The 25,939-nt window shown below is 43.5% G+C and overlaps 1 protein-coding gene across 4 annotated transcripts in view; it reads left to right on the forward strand.

Annotated features, from left to right (window-relative positions):
• FUZ (fuzzy planar cell polarity protein) overlaps positions 1-25,939 on the forward strand; it is a 114,913-nt gene that overhangs the window by 44,889 nt on the left and 44,085 nt on the right. The window lies entirely within an intron of this gene.

Raw genomic sequence — 25,939 nt, forward strand, 5'->3', positions numbered from 1 at the left:
GACCATGCATCTCCTGCCAATACTAAGGCCTGACAGCATACCTCTTGCCAATACCAGGGCTGCCAATAGAGGGATACGGGCAACCCTCCTGCACTGGGCCTGGATCCCATCAGGTCAGCAGGGGGGCTCAGGCTGCCTGTGGCGTATCATCAATTGTAATTACATCCCTGGGCAATTCTCCAGGATTAGCAAATTCTGGAGCAGAGAACTAAATGTATAATCTCACTACTATATCATGCTGCCTCATTTTTCTCCTTCGGTTGGCCCAGATTGCCTCCAAATTTCCACTTCCCTGGTGGTGGGAGGAGGTTGGGTTGGGGGGCTGGGTTGATCTGAAGTTACAACACTGAGCCCCGGTTCACACGGGACGACTTGTCAGGTGACTTGGTTGCCTGACAAGTAGCGTCCCGTTCTGTGCAATGGAACCGTTCTAATCGGAGCAACGCAAGTTGCTCTGACTTAGAAAACGGTTCCTGTACTACTTTGGGGGCGACTTGCATAGACTTCTATACAGAAGTCGTTTTGTAAGTCCCCGTGGCAGTCGTGTGACTCGGTGAGGCGACCTGCAAGTCGTGCCGCCCCTGTGTGAACCGGGGCTGAGGGTTATTGTATTGCTTTTTTTCTGTGTGGTAGCTTGATTTTGTGAACTACTAGTAATGTCTGTATAATAAGAGCTGTGGAGCAAGTAATCTTAAAATTAAAAAATAGGCGACTAATCAATCAATGTAGACTAAAGGGTTAGTTCACCTTTACCAAAAAATACCTATGCAGGTAAGGGGCGCCTAAACAAACTGTTCAGCTTAAGTTAAATAAAGACCTTGCTATAGGTGTAGGCTATTTACGTACCTCCCTGAAGCCAGCCCGGCCGAAAAACTTAGAGATGGCATCATCCCATCCTGCCCTGTTGCTAGGATACTCCCAGCCATTATTGCACCATCATAGGAGCAAGCCCCACACATGTGTGGCCCACTATCTCATCCGCTGCAGCATTGCTGAGGTCAGAGTTAGTGCCTGAGAGAGCGTATGCAACAGGGTTTGAGTTGGCTGAGAGTGTCTTGGCAACAAGCCAGGATGGGATAATGCCATCTCTGAGAGTTTTTCAGTCAGTCTTTGGGAGGTACATAAATAGCCTTCAACTATAGCAAGGGCATTATACAACTTTGGTCAAGGCTACACAGTTTGCTTTTATCTACAGGCACCCCTTACCTGCATAGGCAGCTTTTTGGTAAAGGTGATCTAACCCTTAAAGCTGAAGTACATAGAGCAGATGCTGCAGGTTCAGTACAGGCTTATTTGGAAAAATTAAATTAAGTTAAAGCCCTCTGGGTACTCTGGGCACAAAAAAAACCCATTGAAGTGGGACCACATACTGCAGAGGTTAAATGCCTATTGACAAAAAAAACTAACAACAAAAATTTTCAGCTTACTTACCATCCAGTCTACAATAAACTGAATTGACCCTGTCTAAGGCTGGGTTCACACTATTTGCAGAGGGACTCACAGCAGGGGGTCGGTGCGTCCCTGTTCACCGCTTCAGGGATGAATCATGTCCGAATTTTTGCCTGAATTTGGACCTGAAACAGAACCAAAGACACACACACAGGACCCTTCTGCAGTGCGCTCTGCCGCCACCCTGGAGATGTGTGAAACAGCGCTTTGAGAGCCGGTCACACTCTCCTGTAATGCGAATTTGGATGCGGGGAAACCCGTATCCAAGTCACATAAATGTGAACCCAGCCTAACAGTTCATGTTAGAACCAAGGGGTTTAGTTTGCAAACATATGCAAATATATGTGTTGTAAGCTGGCTGGTAAGTGAGCTGTGCTCCTTACTGTAAAGGCTACTTATAGGTTGGGGTGGTTGCCATTTATTTGTATAGTTGGTGATTTGGTTCAGGGGCGCACTGTATACCCTAGCTGCCATTGTGCTGTTGCTGGGTGTCCAGTGCGTTCCTGTATTTATAAGGAGGGGTGGGCTTCTTCCAGGCATACCTCTCCTTAAAACCTTCAATACAGGGCACTTTTGCCCTCTTCCAGTCCAGGCCATTTTTCAGCATTCAGCACTGTCACACTTTGAATGACAATTGCGCCGTCATTTTCTTCACACAAATAGAGCTTTCTTTTGGTGGTATTTAATCACTGCTGGGTTTTTTAATTAAAAAAAAAAAAAAAAGTTTGTCTTAGTTTCTGTTAGTAGATTTTGTAAATAAGTAATTTTTCTCCTTCACTGAAGTGGCACTTACAGTGCCTTGAAAATGTATTCATACCCGTTGACGTTCTCCACATTTTGTCATGTTACAAGCAAAAACGTAAATGTATTTTATTGGGATTTTATGTGATAGAGACCAACACAAAGTGGCACATAATTGTGAAGTGGAAGGAAAATGATAAATGGTTTTCACAATTTTTTTCAAATAAATATCTGAAAAGTGTGGCGTGCATTTGTATTCAGTCCTTCAGTCAATACTTTGTAGAACCACCTTTTGCTGTAATTATAGCTGCATTTCTTTTTAGGATGTCTCTACCAGCTTTGCACATCTAGAGAGTGAGATTTTTGCCCATTCTTCTTTGCAAAATAGCTCAAGATCTGTCAGATTGGATGGAGAGCATCTGTGAACAGCAATTTTCAAGTCTGGCCACAGATTCTCAATTGGATTTAGGTCTGGACTTTGACTGGGCCATTCTAACACATGAATATGCTTTGATCTAAACAATTCCATTGTAGCTCTGGCTGTATGTTTAGGGTCATTGTCCTGCTGTAAAGTAAACCTCCGCCCCAGTCTCAGGTCTTTTGCAGACTCTAATGCCCCGTACACACGGTCGGATTTTCCGATGGAGAATGTCCGATCGGAGCGTGTTGTCGGAAATTCCGACCGTGTGTGGGCTCCATCGGACATTTTCCATCGGATTTTCCGACACACAAAGTTGGAGAGCAGGAGATAAAATTTTCCGACAACAAAATCCGTTGTCGGAAATTCCGATCGTGTGTACACAAATCCGACGGACAAAGTGCCACGCATGCTCAGAATAAATAAAGAGATGAAAGCTATTGGCCACTGCCCCGTTTATAGTCCCGACGTACATGTTTTACGTCACTGCGTTTAAAACGATCGGATTTTCCGACAACTTTGTGTGACCGTGTGTATGCAAGACAAGTTTGAGCCAACATCCGTCGGAAAAAATCCATGGATTTTGTTGTCGGAATGTCCGAACAAAGTCCGACCGTGTGTACGGGGCATAACAGGTTTTCTTCTAAGATTGCCCTGTATTTGGCTCCATCCATCTTCCCATCAACTCTGAACAGCTTCCCTGACCCTGCTGAAGAAAAGCATCCCCACAACATTATGCTGCCACCACCGTGTTTCAAAGTGGGGATGGTGTGTTCAGGGTGATGTGCAGTGTTAGTTTTTTGTCACACATAGCGTTTTGCTTTTAGGCCAAAAAGTTCAATTTTGGTCTCATCTGATCAGAGCACCTTCTTCCACATGTTTGCTGTGTCCTCCACATGGCTTCTCGCAAACTGCAAATGGGACTTCTTATGGCTTTCTTCTTGCCACTCTTCCATAAAGACCAGGTTTGTGGAGTGCATTGTAAACATATTCTCCAAACTTTTAGATGTGGATCTCTGCAGCTCCTCCAGAGTTACTATGGGCTTCTTGGCTGCTTCTGTAATTAATGCTCTCCTTGCCCAGCCTGTCAGTTTAGGTGGACGGCCATGTCTTGGTACGTTTGCAGTTGTGCCATACTCTTTCCATTTTTGGATGATGGATTGAACAGTGCTCCGTGAGATGTTTGGGATATTTTTTTATAACCTAACCCTGTTTTAAAGCCCTCCACTTTTTAACCCCGACCTATCTGGTGTGTTCCTTGGCCTTCATGATGCTGTTTGTTCACTAAGGTTCTCTAACAAACCTCTGAGGGCTTTACAGCACAGTTGTATTTATACTGAGATTAAATTGCACACAGGTGGACTCTATTTACTAATTAGGTGACTTCTGAAGGCAATTGGCTCCACTAGATTTTAGTTAGGGGTATCAGAGTAAAAGAGTGGAATACAAATGCACGCCACACTTTTCAGATACATTTTAATCCCAATAAAATAATTTATGTTTCTTTCTCGAACATCAGGGGACACAGAGCCACAGTAATTACTGATGGGTTATATAGGTATCACTGGTGATTGGACACTGGCACACCCTATCAGGAAGTTCAACCCCCTATATAATCCCTCCCCCTTGCAGGGATACCTCAGTTTTTTACGCCAGTGTCTTAGGTGATGGACGTGTAAAGATGTCCTGTGCTGAGCTCCAAAGGGAATATCCTAAGATCCTATACTGGGGCAAGCCAGGCGAACCGGATCCATTCAAAGTGTCTTTTCATGGCCGAATTGAATGGTACCCGGGCCTCGTGTCCGAAGAAACGAGGTTTTACCCGTAATGCTTCTCTTTTTAGAGAGCTGGACCCCGCAGATCAGAAAATGGCTTTAAACTTCCTAATTTCTGGCGAGGTGCTTTACGGTCCCAGAACTGTTGGATCCCCCTACTGATGGGGGCCCCAGTCTCTGACGGTTTTTTCAAACGGAGCCCACCGTGAGAGGTGAAGATTGGGTCTGTGTAAACAGCACCCTGCGGCTGGATAAGGTAAGAGGAGATTCCACAGAATTTTTGAGTTCTAGTGGCTTTTCTCCTTTAAGGTAAATGCATGCTATGCCTATTGTGACCACCGGGGGCTGCCAAGAGCACAAACCTACACATGCTGAATGTCTGTCTCAGGTGTTGTAATCGCTGTGTATGTCCCAGCGTATCAAGCAGGCTGCAAGCAGGTAAGGTGGATGGGGGGATTTCTCATGTTTGAATGTTCCCCCCCAGGCTAGAGAGGGGCCACAGGGGTCTAGAAAGTGGTTCTACCACCCGGGCTCTGTGGCCTAATGGCCACCATCTCTGAAGATAGCCGTTCAGGCAAATCTTGTTACCAGTCCCCCTCCTTCCCCCCCCCCCATCCCCAGCCTTTTCTCCAGAGCATGACAGGAGAGTCGGCAGTGCGGGAAGCGCTCGTTTTTTTCAAAACTCGAGGGGGGGGGGGGGGGGGGGGGCGGTAGAGGAGGGGGCGGGATGTCAGCACAGAGTGTTTAGACTCCCACTCAGGCCAGCTGCAGGCTATTAAAGGCACTCTGTACAGGTGCACTCAGCCTTCTGAGAGACACAGAGCTGACGGTCGCATGTAAGGTGGGACACAGGCATTCTCCTAGGCAGCATTTACTGAAGTAACACCAGACTGAGCATTGGGTAGCAAGGCTTTTAGCCAGACTACATCGCTCAGCGGACAGTGTTCATTTGTATACCTCACACCTTGTTGCTTTGCACTATGGGTAGAAGAGGTTCAAGCACCCCAGGAACCAGAGACACTAGGGGATCTCGTTCAGGTTCTGAGGGCCCCCTGTCGGCAGCATCCTTCCCCCCTAAAGATGGGCCAGGAACGGCTAGCCAGGGAGAGCCATCGGGGTCAGGGGCTACACCTGCTTCTGGCACTTCAGCCCCTGTATATATTACACAAGAGGTTTTTTCCTCAACCATTAATGGTCTAGAGGAAAGATTAATGGCCGTGATTACGTCTTCACTCAGTGGAAGAAAACGCACTAGGCTTTCCTCTGTTCCCCAAGACCCTCAGACAGAGGAGCTCTGGGATAAAGGAGATGAATCCCTTTCAGAGGATCAGGATGGGATGGATGATTCCTCTTCGGAGGATTCAGGTGGAGAGGGACCCTCTGCGACTTCCCAAGAGGAGAAAGTCTTAGTGCAGATCCTCACTGGATTGGTCCGCTCCACATTTAAGTTGCCCATACCTGAAACTGCTAAAGAATCCTCTTCTGCTTTGGGGTCACTGAAACCTTTCCAAGCAGCACATGCTTTTCCTGTTCATACTTTACTTGAAAAGCTTATTTATTCTGAGTGGGATCACCCAGACAAACGTTTTTTTCCGCCGAGAAAGTTTTCAACACTTTATCCGATGGAAGAAAAGTTTATTAAAATGTGGGGAATTCCGGCTATTGATGCCGCCATTTCCTCAATAAATAATAGCCTGACTTGTCCTGTAGACAATGCTCAGATGCTCAGGGATCCTGTAGATAAAAGGATGGAATCCCTATTGAAGGATGTTTTCTCCTTAGCAGGATCAGTGGCCCAACCTGCAATAGCAGCGATTGGAGTCTGTCAATACTTAAGAGACCATGTTAAGCAGGTCATCAAAGTATTACCTGAACAGCAGGCCCAGGGGTTTGCTAACCTTCCAGCGGCCTTATGCTTTGTGGTTGACGCCATTAGAGATTCTATCGTGCAAACCTCCCGTCTTTCACTGGGGTTGGTGCATATACGTAGAATCCTATGGTTGAAAAATTGGTCAGCCGAAGCACCATGTAAGAAGCTACTGGCTGGGTTTCCATTTCGTGGTGCAAGGTTGTTTGGAGAGGACTTGGATAACTATATCAAGAGAATCTCTTGTGGGAAAAGCACTCTCTTACCTGTCAAGAAGAAGAGTAAGCGTCCCTCTTTCAAACGGACTCTTTCCCCAGCGCCGGGGGCTTCAGCCTCCAGGCAGTCTCGACGGCCGCCTCCATCGGGGTCCAGAGACAAGAGTCAACCCCAGGGACAAAAGAAGTCCTGGGGAAAGAAGCCTACTAGGCAAAACACTAAGACCTCTGCATGAGGGGGCGCCCCCGCTCACTCGAGTGGGGGGAAGACTGCGACAATTCTCAGAGCTCTGGCAGGAGGACTTCCAGGACAGATGGGTAGTCTCCACGGTAACCTTAGGGTACAAGCTGGAGTTTCAGGAATTCCCTTCTCCTCGGTTCCTCAGATCAAATGTTCCCAGAGACCCAGAGAAGAAGCAGTCGCTCCTTCTAGCGTTAGAGCGACTTTTGTCGCAGGAGGTCATTATGATAGTTCCCGCAAAGGACCAGGGATTGGGCTTCTATTCCAAACTTTTTACGGTCCAAAAGCCAAATGGGGATGTCAGGCCCATTTTGGACTTAAGGGATCTGAACCGATTCCTAAGGATTCAATCCTTCCGCATGGAATCAATTCGAACAGTAGTTCCCACCCTGCAGGGAGGAGAATTTCTGGCATCAATAGACATCAGAGATGCATATCTGCATGTGCCCATTTTTCCTGCTCATCAGAAGTTTCTGCGCTTCGAGGTAGGAGGGCGCCATTTCCAGTTTATGGCTCTGCCCTTTGGGATAGCCACTGCACCTCGAGTGTTCACAAAGATCTTGGCTCCTCCTCTGGCCAGATTAAGGGCACAGGGTATAGCTGTCATAGCATACCTAGACGACCTGCTCTTGATAGACCGGTCGGTAGCCTCTTTGAATGGAAAACTTGAGGACCACGGTCAGGTATCTAGAACACCTGGGTTGGATCCTCAACTTAGAGAAGTCTTTCCTAAAACCAGTAAGAAGACTGGAATATTTAGGTCTGATTATACATACAAGCCAGGAGAAAATATTTCTACCCCAGGCAAAGATCACTGCTTTGAGAGAGCTGATTCTGACAGTAAGGACCAAGAAGGGTCCCTCAGTCCGCCTTTGTATGAGGCTACTAGGGAAGATGGTGTCTTCATTCGAAGCAGTTCCCTATGCTCAGTTTCACTCAAGAATGCTGCAACACAGTATTCTGTCGACCTGGAACAAGAAGGTTCAGGCATTAGACTTTCCGATGCACCTGTCGCATGCGGTGCGTCAGAGCCTCAATTGGTGGCTCATACCCGAAAACCTGCAGAAGGGGAAATCCTTTCTACCGGTTACCTGGACGGTGGTAACAACAGATGCCAGTCTGTCAGGTTGGGGAGCAGTTCTGGAACAGGCTGCGGTCCAAGGAGTATGGTCCAAGACAGAGAGGACCTTACCCATCAACATTCTGGAGATCCGGGCGATACATCTAGCTCTAAAAGCCTGGACTATCAGGCTACAGGGTTGTCCGGTCAGGATCCAGTCCGACAATGCCACAGCAGTGGCTTATGTCAATCATCAGGGAGGCACCCGGAGCCGAGCTGCTCAAAAAGAGGTGAACCAGATCTTAGTCTGGGCAGAGATGCATGTGCCATGCATATCGGCAGTTTTCATCCCGGGAATAGAGAATTGGCAGGCGGACTATCTAAGTCGCCAGCAGTTACTTCCAGGGGAATGGTCTCTGCATCCCGATGTCTTTTGGGCCATATGCCAAAGATGGGGGGTTCCAGATGTAGATCTCTTTGCATCCCGATTCAACAAAAAGATAGACAGATTTGTGGCAAGGACAAAAGATCCTCTTGCATGCGGGACGGATGCGTTAGTGATTCCGTGGCATCGGTTCTCACTGATTTACGCATTCCCGCCTATTCTGCTACTACCACGACTCCTTCGCAGGATCAGGCAGGGAAGGAAGTCGGTACTTCTGGTGGCCCCCACTTGGCCCAGAAGGACTTGGTATGCAGAAATAGTAAGGATGACGGTAGGTTCCCCGTGGACACTACCGGAACGCCCAGACCTGTTATCTCAAGGTCCAGTGTTCCATCCTGCCTTACAAACGATAAATTTGACGGTTTGGCTATTGAGACCCACGTTCTGAAGAGTCGTGGGCTCTCAGGTCCTGTCATATCTACCTTGATTAATGCAAGGAAACCAGCTTCCAGGATGATTTATCATAGAGTCTGGAAAGCTTATATAACCTGGTGTGAATCCAGAGGTTGGCATCCCAGGAAATATGTCATAGGTAGAATCCTTGATTTTCTACAGATGGGATTAGAGATGAGGCTGGCCTTGAGTACCATCAAGGGCCAGGTCTCTGCTTTATCAGTATTATTTCAGCGGCCACTTGCTTCACATTCTTTGGTCCGAAACTTTATGCAGGGGGTGATGCGTCTTAATCCTCCGGTTAAAGCGCCCCTAAACCCCTGGGACTTGAATTTGGTCCTGGCTGTGTTACAGAAACGGCCTTTTGAACCAATAAGTCAGATTCCTTTGGTCTTGTTGACAAGGAAATTAATTTTTCTGGTGGCCATCTCTTCTGCTAGAAGAGTATCAGAATTAGCAGCTCTTTCCTGTAAGGAGCCTTATTTGATTATACACAAGGATAGAGTGGTACTACGCCCTCATCCTAGTTTTTTACCGAAGGTGGTTTCTGATTTTCATTTAAACCAAGACATTGTTCTACCTTCCTTTTTTCCAGATCCCTGTTCTCCGGAAGAGAGATCTCTACATTCGTTGGATGTAGTAAGAGCAGTTAAGGCCTATCTAGGGGCAACTACTCAGATCCGCAAGACGGATGTTTTGTTTGTGCTGCCAGAGGGTCCCAATAGAGGACAGGCAGCGTCAAAAGCTACCATTTCTAAATGGATTCGACAGTTGATCATTCAAGCTTACGGTTTGAAACAGAAGATTCCTCCGTTTCAGATCAGGGCACATTCCACAGGGGCTATTGGTGCTTCTTGGGCAGTGCATCACCGGGCCTCTATGGCTCAAATCTGCAAGGCCGCAACCTGGTCTTCAGTTCATACATTCACCAGATTCTATCAGGTGGATGTGAGAAGGCATGAGGATATCGCCTTTGGGCGTAGTGTGCTGCAGGCAGCAGTACAGGGTCCTCAGGTCTGATTGCACCCTACTTGGTCGTGGTTCCCCCCCCTCAGGTAGCATTGCTCTGGGACATCCCATCAGTAATTACTGTGGCTCTGTGTCCCGTGATGTTCGAGAAAGAAAATAGGATTTTTTAAAACAGCTTACCTGTAAAATCCTTTTCTTTCGAAGGACATCACGGGACACAGAGGTCCCACCCCTCTTCTAATACACTATATTGCTTGGCTACAAAACTGAGGTATCCCTGCAAGGGGGAGGGATTATATAGGGGGTTGAACTTCCTGATAGGGTGTGCCAGTGTCCAATCACCAGTGATACCTATATAACCCATCAGTAATTACTGTGGCTCTGTGTCCCGTGATGTCCTTCGAAAGAAAAGGATTTTACAGGTAAGCTGTTTTAAAAAATCCTATTTTTTGGTTGTAACATGACAAAATGTGGAAAATTTTCAAGGAGTGTGAATACTTTTTCAAGGCACTGTATGGGCACTGATGAGGTGGCACAGATGAGGCATGAATATGCCGCACTGATGGGCACTGATTGGTGGCACTGGGGGGGCTTTACTGTAATCAGGGCACTGCTCAGGGGAGGGGCCAGGACAGTGGAGAAGTCAGCACACAGACTCTTTGGAGCAGCTGCTGTTACACAAGTTTTCAAGCCTATTGCTTTAGATTTTATTGTCTGTTTGCTGTAGTTTGGTGTGCTAGAAGCACCAATAAAATGTGAGTACCCTGACGTTTTTATCGCCAATAAACATCATGTATAAACGATAATACACTATCCAGCCTCTTTTTTAATTTTAAACCGAGGAAAGCATCATTGGATTCACCTGGGGATTCCACAGAGACCATTACATATAGAACCCAGAGGTGGTTCAGCTGTTTTTCCAGACCAAACTTAGTTGTGCGGTCTGGACAAGAACAGCGCTGGAGCTATCCAGACTGGGGCATAAGGTAAGTTATGCAGCCTTATGTTTTACCCCCTAGGCTTAATGAGCATTCAACCCTTGCAGTCCTTGGAGGGTGGGGTGGCATTGCAAGAGTTCCTCATTTATTTATTTTTTTTACACATCAAGTTGGGCTTGAAAGACGCTTGTTTTGGTTTAGTGTCTGCTCAGAGGTTCACTTATCTAAAGGCAATTTTTTTTTATATTTTGGCTAGCGTGGCGGGGGGGGAGAATGGTTACAACCCTTGTTGAGTTTTAATTGCTGTTTGTGCCCCAGTTAGGGAGATTCACCCCCTCTTTTTTGTCACGGAGACCTGGGATAAAAAGTTAGGGGAAAGTGCAACATTTTGAATTAGTACCTGACTAGGGAGGTAAGAATAGAGAGGCAATATAATTTCTGTGACAGAGCTTTTGTTTTTTCTGGTATTTAATAAACGCTGGGTGTACACATAATATACAGTATATATACCCAAGGTGATCTCCTTTTTAATGTACAGGTCATCTACTGTGAGAGAATGCGGATGAGGGAGGTGAATATACACCTCCAGAGATAGGATGGAGATAAGATGTGCAGCTTACACTCAGAAAAATGTTGACATGACAGGGTAAAAAAAACCCAAAATATTTAGGTAGCAGTGTCGCCCCCCCCCCCCAATCGTCCCCCCCCCCCCCCAATCTTCCTCCCCCCATACTTGCCTGAGTCCTTACTCGATCCAGCACTGTGTCTATCTGTAGTGGCTCTTTCCCTGCTCTTACAAGCTTTGTTGAGACAGCAGGAGCCATTGGCTCCCACTGCAGTGAATTAAATTCTGTGACGGAGGGTGGAACCAAGTCACTATGTCTAAAGCCTTGCTATGGGAGGACTCGCCAAAGAGGTGTAGATGGGTTTTTGAAAAATGAGAGAATATTATGAGAATGATGTGAAAATATTGTTATTGTTTGCAGAATTGACCATCACAGCGATCACAAGGCACACTGTTATTGGCTCTGTGTAATTTGAAAGGGTTGCCCCAGGGAGATGTATGCATCAACCCCGTTACCGTATTTGGCTGGCTGGAGTCCCTGAACGAAACTGGAATTGGCTTTGATCGGGTCTCGGATATAGTAACCCTGAAGTGATGTTATGACATCACTTCTGGTTTACAGAAAACTTAAAGATGCCAAGTTTTAAAAAATGACAGCATTTAAAACAGCCAAACTTGACGTTTTGAATGCTTTTAAGTGCAAAGGAGGAATTTGGGGTCTTATAGATCCCAGATCCCTCCATAAAGAGTACCTGGCACTGCCTATTGCTGTCACAAGGGATGCTTACATTCTTTGTGACAGCAATAAAAGTGATCAGAAAGCTTTTTTTAAAAGGACGGTGTAACAATTAACAAATAGAATAAATAAAAAGAAAAAAAAATTAAAATGCCCCATCCCTCCATGGACATAAGTCATGCCCACAAATGTAAACCGTGTATAAACCACACATGTGAGGTATCGCCACGATCATTAGAGCGTGAGCAATAATTCTAGCACAAGACCTCCTCTGTAACTCTAAACTGGTAACCTGTAGACATTTTTAAAGAGTCGCCTGTGGAGATTTTTAAGTACCGTAGTTTGTTGCCATTTCATGAATGTGTGCAATTTAAAACATTACATGTTAGGTGTCTATTTACTCGGTGTAACATCATCTTTCACATTTATACAAAAAAATTGGGCTTTCCTTTTTTTTTTTTTTTTTTTTTTTTTTTTTTTAATTCATGGAAGTGCATTTCTTCCAAAAAATATTGAGTTTGAAAGACCACTGAACAAATGTCAGAAAAAGGCTTAGACATGAAGGAGTTAATGACAGTGCAATCGTAGGCATTGTGCATACACCTGGTGTGCACTAGTAGTAATCCGAATTCTTCTTTTCAACAACAATCCAGAATAATGCATCTGCCTCTTGACTTTTTACAGTACGACAGTATTGAGGTGTTTAAGTTACATCTTTGAGAGCAGTACAGTGATAACCAAAATGTAAAAAAAGTCACTTTTATGCAGATTCAGTTTATATACAGTACAATCTTCATTGGTTATTGATCAACTCATCATTAGATTGAAAACTTCTACATAAGAGAACTAGGTGTACACAAATAAACTTTAAAGCAGGTGGTATCCTGGAAGAAACTAATATACTGTATCTTCTGCAGAAACATTATTTGTTCATCTGTTTCCTGAACACGTCCGTTCAGAGTTCAATGAATCTAAAAGATGTACGTGGCATTATTCTGGAGAAAATCATTCCCCAATAAATGGGAACTTTGACCTGGATGGAAATAGATGACATAATATAGTAAATAGCATAGATACAAATCATTTCCCTATCAAAATCTGATAGAGAGAGATAATGGAAGTTACAAGGTACAGTCTGTACATTCCAGCTGAACCAGTGTGGTGCTTTTTGGATTCTGGCTGCAATGGTTTGCAGAGTATGCAAATTAAAACCTAACTAAATGACAGTCAAAATGTATTTTGCTGCCCCCCCCCCTGGAGTTTTTTACCATAATGGGCAAGTATTATAGCATATTTGAGTATTATAACACACACCTTGCAACGCAGACCTTGCAAAGCCCCCTCTAGTAATGTAATGTACATTACATGTTCTGTTGCCAGTGCTTCTATATTCATCCAGTGTACCTCTGGGTTAATGTTTGAGAAAATAAGCCCTATAAAATGGTTATTGATCACAGATGCATCCGTATGGAAGAGAATGCTTGAGATACAGTGAGGGAAAAAAAGTATTTGATCCCCTGATGATTTTATACATTTGCCCACTGACAAAGAAATTATCCCTCTATAATTTTAATGGTAGGTTTATTTTAACAGTGAGAGACAGAACAACAACAAAAATATCCAGAAAAACGCATTTCAAAAAAGTTATACATTGATTTACATTTTAATGAGTGAAATAAGTATTTGACCCCTTCACAAAACATGACTTGGTGGCACAACCCTTGTTGGCAATCACAGAGGTCAGACGTTTCTTGTAGTTGGCCACCAGGTTTGCACACATCTCAGGAGGGATTTTGTCCCACTCCTCTTTGCAGATCCTCTCCAAGTCATTAAGGTTTCGAAGTTGACGTTTGGTAACTCGAGCCTTCAGCTCCCTCCACATACAGTATTTTCTATGGGATTAAGGTCTGGAGACTGGCTAGGCCACTCCAGGACCTTAATGTGCTTCTTCTTGATCCACTCCTTTGTTGCCTTGGCCGTGTGTTTTGGGTCATTGTCATGCTGGAATACCCATCTAGGACCCATTTTCAATGTCCTCTCCCTTTAGCAGAAAAACACCTCCAAAGCATAATGTTTCCACCTCCATTCTTGACAGTGGGGATGGTGTATTTGGGGCATAGGCAGCATTCCTCCTCCTCCAAACATGGTGAGTTGGGCTGATGCAAAAGAGCTTGATTTTGGTCTCCTCTGACCACAACACTTTCACCCAGTTCTCCTCTGCATCATTCAGATGTTCATTAGCAAACTTCAGAAGGGCCTGTACATGTGCTTTCTTGAGCAGGGGGAGCTTGTGGGCGCTGCAGCATGTCAGTCCTTCAGGGTGTAGTGTATTGCCAATTGTTTCCTTGGTGACTATGGTCCCAGCTGCCTTGACATCATTGACAAAATTCTCCCCATGTAGTTCTGGGCTGATTCCTCCCCATTCTCATGATCATTGAAATTCCATGAGGTGAGATCTTGAATGGAGCCCCACACCGAGGGAGATTGGCAGTTATTTTGTGTTTGTTCCATTTGCGAATAATCGCACCAACTGTTGTCACCCTCTCACCAAGCTTCTTTGGCAATGGTCTTGTAGCCCATTCCAGCCTTGTGTAGGTCTACAATCTTGGCCCTGACATCCTTGGACAGCTTTTTGGTCTTGGCCATAGTGGAGAGATCGGAATCTAATTGATTGCTTCTGTGGACGGTTGTCTTTTATACAGGTAACAAGCTGAGATTAGGAGCATTCCATTTAAGAGAGTGCTCCTAATCTCAGCTTGTTACCTGTATAGAAGACACCTGGGAGCCAGAAATCTTGCTGATTGATAGGGGTCAAATAGTAATTTCACTCATTAAAATGCAAATTAATTTATAACTTTTTGGAAATGCGTTTTTCTGGATTGTTCTATCTCACTGTTAAAATAAACCTATCATTAAAATTATAGAGGGATAATTTCTGATGATTTCTTTGTCAGTGGGCAAACGTACAAAATCAGCAGGGGACCAAATACTTTTTTCCCCTCATTGTAATTGTTTACATTAAGGACTGTTCTTTATACATCCAGGAATGCATGTATCCACTGTCAACGCTCTTTGTGGCACTGACAGCCAATTCATCAAAAAGGTCTGAATAGACACTGTGTTAAAAAAACTAAAAAATATACAATGATGTATGTGATAAAAACAATATACTGTATATATCTATTTTAGCATAAAATATATATACAGTATCTCACAGAAGTACACTCCTCACATTTTTGTAAATATTTTATTATATCTTTTCATGTGACAACACTGAAGAAATTACACTTTGCTACAATATAAAGTAGTGAGTGTACAGCTTGTATAACAGTGTAACTTTGTTGTCCCCTCAAAATAAATCAACACACAGCCATTAATGTCTAAACCACTGGCAACAAAAGTGAGTACACCCCTAAGTGAAAATGTCCAAATTGGCCCCAATTAGCCATTTTCCCTCCCAGTATCATGTGACTCGTTAGTGTTACAAGGTCGCAGGTGTGTTAAATTTGGTGTCATCACTGTCACTCTCTCATACTGATCACTGGAAGTTCAACATGCCACCTCATGGCAAAGAACTCTGAGGATCTGAAAAAAGAATTGCTGCTCTACATAAAGATGGCCTAGACTATAAGAAGATTGCCAAGACCCTGAAACTGAGCTGCAGCATGGTGGCCAAGGCCATACAGCGGTTTAACAGGACAGATTCCACTCAGAACCGGCCTTGCCATGGTCCACCAAAGAAGTTGAGTGCACATGCTCAACGTCATATACAGAGGTTGTCTTTGGGAAATAGACGTATGAGTGCTGCCAGCATTGCTGCAGAGGTTGAAGGGCTGGGGGGTCAGCCTGTCAGTGCTCAGACCATACGCCGCACACTGCATCATGAATGCCAACATGTACTGTGACATACTGAAGCAGAGCATGATCCCCTCCCTTCGGAGACTGGGCCGCAGGGAAGTATTGCAACATAACGACCCCAAACACCAAGATGACCACTGCCTTGCTAAAGAAGATGAGGGTAAAGGTGATGAACTGGCCAAGCAGGTCTCCCAGCCTAAATCCTATTGAGCATCCTCAAACGGAAGGTGGAGAAGCGCAAGTTATCTAACATCCACCAGCTCTGTGCTGTCATCTTGGAGGAGTAGAAGAGGACTCCAGTGGCAACCTGTGAAGCTCTGGTGAACTCCATGCCCAAGAGGGCAGCAAATTTACACTGTTATACAAGCTGTACACTCACTACTTTACATTGTAGCAAAGTGTCATTTCTTCAGTGTTGTCACATGAAAAGGTATGATCAAATATTTACAAAAATGTGAGGGGTGTACTCAATTTTGTGAGATACTGTGTGTGTATGTGTGTGTGTGTGTGTGTATATGTGTGTGTGTGTGTGTGTGTGTGTATATATATATATATATATATATATATATATATATATATATATATATATATATATATATATATATATATATATATATATATATATGTATGTATGTGTGTATATATATATATATATATATATAATATATGTGTGTGTGTGTGTGTGTGTGTGTGTGTGTGTGTGTGTGTGTATGTATGTATATTTTTTTTTTTTCAACCTCACCTACTACTGTGTGTATGTGCAATAACAGGAAAGTAAAAAAGGTCAAAACATACAGATGGTATTTTTTAAGCCAATGTTCTAAAATTTCTTAACAAATATTATATGATATGCCGGAACTACAGGAATCGGATAATGGGTAGAAGAGGTAGTTTACTGATCTGCTGGTGCATTCCAGTTGGCATATGCATATCGTGGTGTAGAAATGTGGCAGCTGGTGGAGTTGATAACAGTGGTTTACGGCATGTCTGCCTTCTAATTTCGAAGCATATACTATAAGAGCTTGTAATAACATCATATAAAGACATCATGAAGCTAAATAAAGTGACTGATGCTTAAAATGCGGCTGGTACTCTGGCAAGTTGATTAGTCATATGCATGATGTGACATAAGTGCAATTTATAAAATAAAGTGACTGGTGCTTTAAATGCATTTAGTGCTATAACAAATTAATTATTCATATGCATGTACATATTGTGACATAAGTGCATTCTTGATATAAAGTGACTTGTGCTTCATTTAACAAATTGATATGGCACAGTTCTTAAATGAAAACACAGTCTTTGGTAAAAAGTGACATGTGCTTTTTGATTGTGCCTCTGTGCTGGTGCTTCTTATAAGTATTCACCCAGCGAAGGGGTATTTCACATTAATGCACTTCGTCATTGACGTTATCTGGAGCGGCACTGCTCCAGAGGATGTCTTGATGCCGAAATGCATAGGGTGGAGTTTTTAGCGTCTTTGCATCACTTCCGGTTCAGGGCCGTGGAACACAAATCATCCCGACTCCCTGATTTTTAAACCTTTTTAAGTATACAGAGACAATGTGAGTATGTTTCCAACCGTATACACCTAATAAATCTTTTTGGAAAACGGTATTGTGCTATGGGAGAATCTTTTTTTTTTATTCTGTATGAGGGTGAAATGGATAATTATCTAAAAGACCAAAGCCAGGAGGGATCTTTAAAGGCATGGATCTGGAAACTGCCATACTGTGAATATGAAATACCCCTTTGCGTGGTGAATACTCCCTGTGAGTGAAAACACCTATTGAGGAGCACCAGCACAGAGGCACGATCGAAAAGCTCCTGTCATTTTTTACTAAAGACTTTGTGTTTTCATATAAGAACTGTGCCATATCAATTTGTTCACTGAAGCACAACTCACTTTATATCAAGATTGCACTTTTGTCACGATGTGTATATGAATAATTAATTTGTTATAGCACTAAGTGCATTTAAAGCACCAGTCACTTTATTTAAAATTGCACTTATGTCACATCATGCATATGACTAATCAACTTGCCAGAGTACCAGCCACATTTTAAGCATCAGTAACTTTATGTTTATATGTTATATTCTTTTTGCACCAAGGATTGTTAATTTACCGTATTTAACCAACCACAGTTATTGGCTAGAGTGCATCATTGGAACATCAGCCTCCTGGTATCATTTTAGAACAGCGCTACGTCTACTGTTTAATCTATCATTTATCCTATACTCCACTTAGGTTGTTGTATTAGTAGGGGCAGCAGTTCCATTTAATTTAGCCATTTGTGCGGGACCACCCACAACTTCCTTTTATGAAGCTAAATAAACCTTGCTCTTTCTGTGCAAGAGCCCTACTTTTTTCTCCCCAAGCTATATATACTGTAGTCCTCTACTGAGCTAAACTCTGCAGTTAAGTTACATATAGTCTTAATTCTGGCATGGCACACTGTACTGGTCTTAAAGGACAAGTTCACCTTTGCAAAGTCCATCCTGTATGAAACACATTTTTACCTTTTTTTTTTTTTTTTTTTTTTTTTGTGTAACTGTCGGCATGTAAACAATGGCAGCCGGAAATGCCCTATAGTTCATTGCATAGCGTTTTACAAGTACGCTGCTTAGTCTGTCTACAGCACGCAATCACCAAGATGCTTGGTTTAAAAAACTGATGAAAACACCTATGCAGCGACTCCATTGATTGGTTGATTGTTAATTTCACAGGTCTCTGCTCACGACCTGTGTTTAGTGAGCACTCCCTTTCCCCGTTTTTCACTGGAGCAACCCTCATTGGTTCTATAATATTTATTAATATGCATTTTGAACAGGATGATACATTATTTTGCAAAGGTGAACTTGTCCTTCAGCGTTTTGGACTAGCTTTGTTATTACCTGTATTTACACGTATGAAGGTAAAGGTCTGCAACACAATATGCCTGGATATAGCACGTGTTGATAAACAGGGCACTTCCATAGAAAAGATTATAAAACCATGTTGTCATTTTGTTAATGGTTTGCGCAAGTACTGTATAACTAAAACACTCCACAGCTGTTACTTGGTAAACCAATTTAAAGCGGGAATTCTTAGTTGTCATGTGAGCCAGCCAATAAATGCTGAGTCAATTGCATTGTCCTTCAAAAAATTCAGCAAATATTAACAAAATTTTTACGTTTTGGATAGAGCAAGTAATCATTGAAACCCCTATCAGTTTTTTTTGCCATCTGTATGCCATTACAGCAGGGGTAGGCAAACTTAAATATATAGAGATCTACCTGACCAACATTGGAGATGTCAAGGATCACCGGGCACAGTGTTGCCTCTTCACACCTGATTTAAACCTCTAATTGTCGCACTACCATGTCACAATTGTGTGCAGTGCACTGCAGTCATGGGTTTAATCAGGTAATGAGGATACAACCTATTGCCTCCTCAACACCTTTCAAACACTCGGATCGCTTTTAAGAGGAGCAGCAGTGCCTGCTGCACTTGTGAATGATCCCTTAGTTGCATTTAGCAGCGGCACACTTAAGGCTTATTCACACATAAAGCTGGGGGTGTAAAACCCTGTGCTTGAGCTTTTACAGGCCATAATCCCTATCGCCTTTAGCTGCTGAAGCAGCAGCCAATGATGTACATATGCTGCAGAAGGAATTAAACCCCTTGTTACTTTTGGTGGTTTTCCTCCAGCTTGCCAATCATGACCCATTTCAAGTAAATGGGGCCACTCTGCAAGCACCCTGCAACTGCATGCTTCTGCAGGTTCAAAGGGGTTAAAGCAGGTGGTGAGAAAGCAACACAACACTGCCTGCTTTAACCCTTGTTTTCTGTACTGCACAAAGTTGTAGGGCATATGCAGAGTGGCCTCATTCACTTGAATGGGTCATGCTTGGCAATTGCTACACCGATTAACCATGACAGGGCGTAAAACTCCTGGTGCTGCTGCGATGTGTACACCCCTTGCCACTGCAGCTAAAGAGGGTGCGGTTGGGGTGGTAAAAACCTGTCTGGGGTTTTACCAACCCCCAAACTGCAAATGTAAATGAATCCTTCCTGTTCTGAGCCCCCCATAAGGCTGCTTTCACACTGATGTGCTGTGGTTTACCTGCACTGCGTGTGCAGCAAAGTGCATCTGCGACTTTCCTGGGTTAGCTGTGCTTTGTCATAGACTTCTATTATATTCTGCGTGTGTGGTGTACTTTCTGAAAGCACACAAAAACTCCTGCTTTCAGGTACACTGCACCCGAAGTGTGGGTAAACCGCAGCGCATTAGTGTGAAAGCAGCCCTATACTATTATGACCAGTGTACTGCTTCACACTGACCTGCGGATCTCTTCTTTCCTATTGCTGGCACCACTCTGGAGACCACTAGTACCCTCTAAGACAATTATTTCTTCAACATTGTGTCTCCATTGGAAGTTTTCCTTTCAGTACACCTCTGTTCTGGTGACCATTCAGTTTTGGATTTTCATATGCTTTAATTTCCGATGACGTTGCTCACCAAAACAAATAGAAAAGGTGAATCTCCGTTGCAGGCGCACAGACAGCAATAACAATCTATGAAAATGAAATATTGTATGTGTATACTCCCCAGGGTTTTGTGAAAGTCATAAAATTGAAGCTACAATTGTCTCATGTGGAAACTGGTACCTTCATCTTAAAACTAAACAAAGAAAAATGTATAAAAAAAAAAACATTAACCTTCAAATTAATACAGTATTAGGGGTTTGGCCAACACTTCACTAACATTCTAAGAGCACTATATTCGAATCCCGAAGCGCAAGTACGTCTTTAGGGTTACTACTCAGAGCCATTTACAGTCTCTAAAGGCACACGCCAGGGTTATCCCTTATCCCCCTTGATCTTCGCAATAGCGATCAGGACTCGCCCGGATATTCGTAGCGTACAATGTGGCCCACAATCACACAAATGTGCTCTTTATGCAGATGATCTGCTCCTCTTCATCGCCTCACCACTAATCTCTCTACCAAACATATGCCGTCTACTGGACGATTTCGGAAACATTTCGGGGCTACATGTCAATATGTCAAAGTTGCAGGCCCTTAACATAAATCTACCAGATTCCTTAGTTTTCCGGCTAAAAAGCCACTTCGCCTTTACATGGCATGATTCTCACATTCCCTACCTAGGGGTACATTTACCATCTAGGATAGATTAGCTATATGAAACCAATTATCCGCCATTATTTTGCAGATTGGAATCGGATTTGCGTGAATGGTCTCGACTACCTCTGTCATGGCTAGGGAGGGTTCACGCTATAAAGATGACACCACTTCCACCTATTCTATATTTCTTTCGGTCCCTACCCATACCTATTAAGATGGACCATTTGAAACGCTTTCAGGTGAAAATTATAGCCTTTATTTGGAGATCGAAGGGGCACAGGCTAGCTAAGGGGGTCCTCTTTAGAGCCCGAAACAAGGGATTAATGGGACTACCTAACCTACACAGGTATTACCAAGCAGCACAATTAGCCCAAATATCAAGTGATCTACTCCCGTATTGCAAAACCCATTTGGGTGCATTGGAAGGGGAAGCAGTACCACAATTCACACTAGATTTCTTACTATGGAGTCACCCTAGTAAACGACCCACAATTCTTGCCCCAACATTATCTCATTCGATGTCAATATGGGACAAACTCAAAATGAATCCAGAGTTAATATCCCAATTAAGCCGCTAGCACATTTATTCCACAATCCTCAATTCCCCCCAGGCATGAACATTAGAGCCTTTCAATGGTGGCTGAACAAGGGGCTATACAGAATAGGTCATTATTTTAATTCATCAGGTACACTCACCATGAATCACTGTATCAATATCCTTGAAATGCCCCCAACTGAAACTTACAGACACCAACAAATCCCTCACTTCCTACACTCCATCTGGGAATACAAACCCTTACCACCTAGCATAATGCCATATGAACATTGGTGTGGTCAGCTTACGGAGCAGAGGGGGGGGGATCTCGGTGATATACGAGTCACTATCTGTAGAACATTCTAAAACAACCTGCATGTTGGCCTGGGAAAGGGAGCTCAAACACGAATTGGAGCTGGATGAATGGCACAGAGTGATCACATGGTCGAACCGAGGTATACTCAACGTATCTCTGATGGCGGCAGACCTAAAAGTTCTAACTAGATGGTACTTGGTTCCCGCTAGACTTGCAAAATTATATCCTTCATCTTCCCCCCCTATGTTTCAGAGGATGCAATCACACATGCACCATGATCCATGTTTGGTGGGAATGTCCGAAACTGAGAGGGTTCTGAAATAGGATCTTTGCAATCATCAGACAGATGACGGGTTTGGCCATCCCTATGTCCCCCCCCACATAGCACTGCTGAACTCCCCAATAGAAAAGGCATCTAAAAGTAAAAGGAGCCTCGTTCACTTTATCCTTCTAGGAGCTAAAATTACGATAGCGAAAGCATGGAAGCAGCCCACGGTTTCCAGTGACCAGGCCAAACAAAAAATATCTTGGATCATGGCTCAGGAAAAAATGATTATTATTAAAAATATATTATTATTATGCTACAAGATACTGTTCAAAAAATTGAGGCCACTTGGGAATCTTGGGTAGATTACATGCACATGCCCTTGAAATAAACGTAGGAACTGGATAAAACAATCTTGGTAGAACATTCATATTACCTGGTTAGGCGGGTAGCAGACTTTAGAAAGAGACATACCCGCCAGTTTAACCTCCCTGGCGGTATGATTATTTAGGATTTTAGGTGCTGAAAGCGGTACAATTATTTTGCATGGAAATTTGGCGTTTTATATTGTAGGTCTGTAATTCTTAACAATAACACACTTAAATCTGCCCAAACAAGAGTCTAGTAGATATCCCGTGTATGATAAATTTTGAAACACAAAAACATAAATTATAATATAATAAATAAATATAAATAATTAAAAAAAAATAATATAATAATAGTAAAATAAATTTCCCCACGATTCACTATCGCTCAATTCTGCAAGTGTTCTAATTCACTATCGCTCTTTTCTAGCTGATCTAAAGCCACTTTTGACGTAAAGGGACACTTTTTGGTTGCTATGGACAATCTCCAGTTTCCAGGCAGAAAGAACAGTATTTATAATATAAAACTGCATGCAGGGCATGGGCCAAAGCACTGGGGACAAAAGGGATGTGAAATAATTTCATACAGTACTGTAATCTGTAAGATTACAATACTGTATGTTATGATTTGTACATTTTTTTGAATTTGCCGCCAGGCTTCGCCCCCGTGCGTCGCGACGCTCGCAGGGAACGGAGCCTGGCACGGAGAGGCTTCAGAGGAGACATAGCCCACGGACACTGCGGGGGACATCGCAGGATCCCAGGGACAAGGTAAGTAACGCCGCACCAGGATCCTGCAATGTAATCCCGAGTGTGGCTCGGGGTTACCGCTAATGGGACTGAAATTTAACCCCGAGCCACATTCGGGATTACCGTCAGGGAGGTTAAATAGCATTTGATCTGTGGGTTGGATGTGCCTCTCCCCTTTCCATGACACAGTTTGTACCCATTTGGGGTGTCTGGAGAGGGGCGGCTCTTCCCCTCCTTATGCTTGATTGATGTACCTGCGCCCACTAACCACAGTTTATATATAGATAGATATATATATATATATATATCTATCTATATATATATAGATATATAGATATATATCTATATATCTATATATCTATAGATATATAGATATAGATAGATAGATAGATATATATATATATATATATATATATATATATATATATATATATATATATATAATATTCTATTTGAAACTCATTTTCTTATACGTTGCATTACTATGGATTTATTGTTCCGCTATGTAAAAGTATGTATCAATGACTCTTTATTTTCTCTGAAAAAATTCAATAAAAACTATTGAAAGAAAAAAACACTAACCTAAATTGGTGTCAAAAGCAATATTAAATACACTACAATGGTTTTTGTATGAAAGGTATGTATGAAAGAGGTCCTCTTTGTTCTTTGGTGTGGGTCTTTTAGATACGCTTGCCAACGAACTGCATGGCAGGTCAACATATGTCTGGTCAAGCATGTGGTACCCAAGCGGGAGATGTTTTGGCCACACGAGATACGCTTGATACATATGTTGCAAATAGCAGCGGTGCGATCTGATGCACTCGTCTCAAAAAAGGCCCACACCAAAGAACTTTTTGAATAACGCACAGAGACTTCAGCGCCCTGCACATGTGGAGCTTTGGGGTGTGATGCAGTCAATGTGCTGCCCTTAGGCTGGCCCCTGGAGGGCATCCTGCCTTGTTGGTGATGTGCCGCCTCCTCCTCCTCCACTCCCCTATCAGGCACCCACGTTGAGTCAGTGACCTCATCATCCCCTCCCTCCTCATCACTGGAGCAAACCTGGCAGTATGCTGCAGCAGGGGGAGCATGACTGCCAGATTCCTGTCCTTCTTGGGCACCCCCTCTGTCCATGCTCATGTTACTGCCTTCATCGAGCTCAGTATCATCATCAGAGCCTTCCAAACGCTGGGCATCCTCCTGGAGCATGTACCCAACACTGTGGTCAAACAGTTTGAGGGACTCCTCGGGAGGACATGGTGGGGCTAGGGAAGGAGTCACTGATGACATTGAGCCGAGGGAAGAGGCCGCTGCTTTGCCAGACAAAGTACCCTGAGCATGGGTGAGAGAGGATGAGGAGGATGAGGACGGCTTGGTCATCCACTCGACCAAGTCTTCCGCATGTTGCGGCTCCACACGGCCAGCTGCCGAAAAAAAGGCCAAGCGTGTCCCACGGCCACGTGCTGATGAGGATGCACCGTCTCCACGACAAGCACTAGACACAGAGCCTGCTTGCCCTCTCTTATTGGCTTGTGACTGTCTGCCTCTCCTTCTTGGCCTTCCAGACATACTAATGGCCCGTAGCTGCACTAAGCTGGGATATATATATATATATATATATATATATATATATATATATATATATATATACATATACATATACATGTACTGATACTGCCGCTAGCAAAATCAACTGCCTGCCTGTAGTATGAGAACACCACCAACCTTCTACAGGTAGCTTTAGCTGAACACTGTGCAGAGCTCGCAAAAAAATAACTTGTAGGTTTAGCTGAACACTGTGAGGAGGACGCACCACACTAACTTGTAGTTTTAGCTGAACACTGTGAGCAGGACGCACTGCACTAACTTGTAGTTTTAGCTGAACACTGCGAGGAGGACGCACTGCACTAACTTGTAGCTTTAGCTGAACACTGTGCAGAGGTCTCACTACACTAACTTGTAGTTTTAGCTGAACACTGTGAGCAGGATGCACTGCACTAACTTGTAGCTTTAGATGAACACTGTGCAGAGGTCTCACTACACTAACTTGTAGTTTTAGCTGAACACTGTGAGCAGGACACACTACACTAACTTGTAGTTTTAGCTGAACACTGTGAGCAGGACGCACTGCACTAACTGTAAATAGTCTAGCTGCCTGACTGTGGTACTAATAGGATCAAAAGAACACCAGCAATTTTCTTCAGGTAGCTGTAAATACTGTAACAAGACAAGCCTGCCTGTCAGTAAGAAGATAACAGGAACGGATCTAGCTAAACTGAATACAGTGTATATATATATATATATATATATATATATATATATATATATAATATATATGCAACACCTGGGATGCATATATATATACACAATACACTGTAAGTGCAGCTAACTCACTGATTGTCTTGCCTAATCTATCTAACTCAAATGAAATGACACTGTCTCTCTCTCTATCTATGAACACCGGAACACACACTACACAGGGCCGCCGTGTAGGCGGCCTTATATAGTGTGGGGCGTGTTCTAAACCCCCTGAGCCATAATTGGCCAAAGCCACCCTGGCTTTGGCCAATTACAGTTCCCTCTACTGACGGCGCTGTGATTGGCCAAGCATGCGGGTCGTAGTGCATGCTTGGCCAATCATCAGCCAGCAATGCACTGCGATGCCGCAGTGAATTATGGGCCGTGACGCGCCACATGAATTTGGCGCGAACGGCCCATAACGTTCGGAATTCGGCGAACGACCGAACAGCCAATGTTCGAGTCGAACATGGGTTCGACTCGAACACGAAGCTCATCCCTACTGGGTACTATGTGCCTGAACATGCGTGCTGTCTGTCTTCTGTGTCTTACCTGCTCAGTTGAGCTAGTAACCTGTGCAAAATCTAAATAAACACCTTTAAAAAAAAATACAAAA

The sequence above is a fragment of the Aquarana catesbeiana genome, linkage group LG10 (genome assembly GCF_042186555.1).
Source record: "Aquarana catesbeiana isolate 2022-GZ linkage group LG10, ASM4218655v1, whole genome shotgun sequence".
Taxonomy (NCBI): Eukaryota; Metazoa; Chordata; class Amphibia; order Anura; family Ranidae; genus Aquarana; species Aquarana catesbeiana.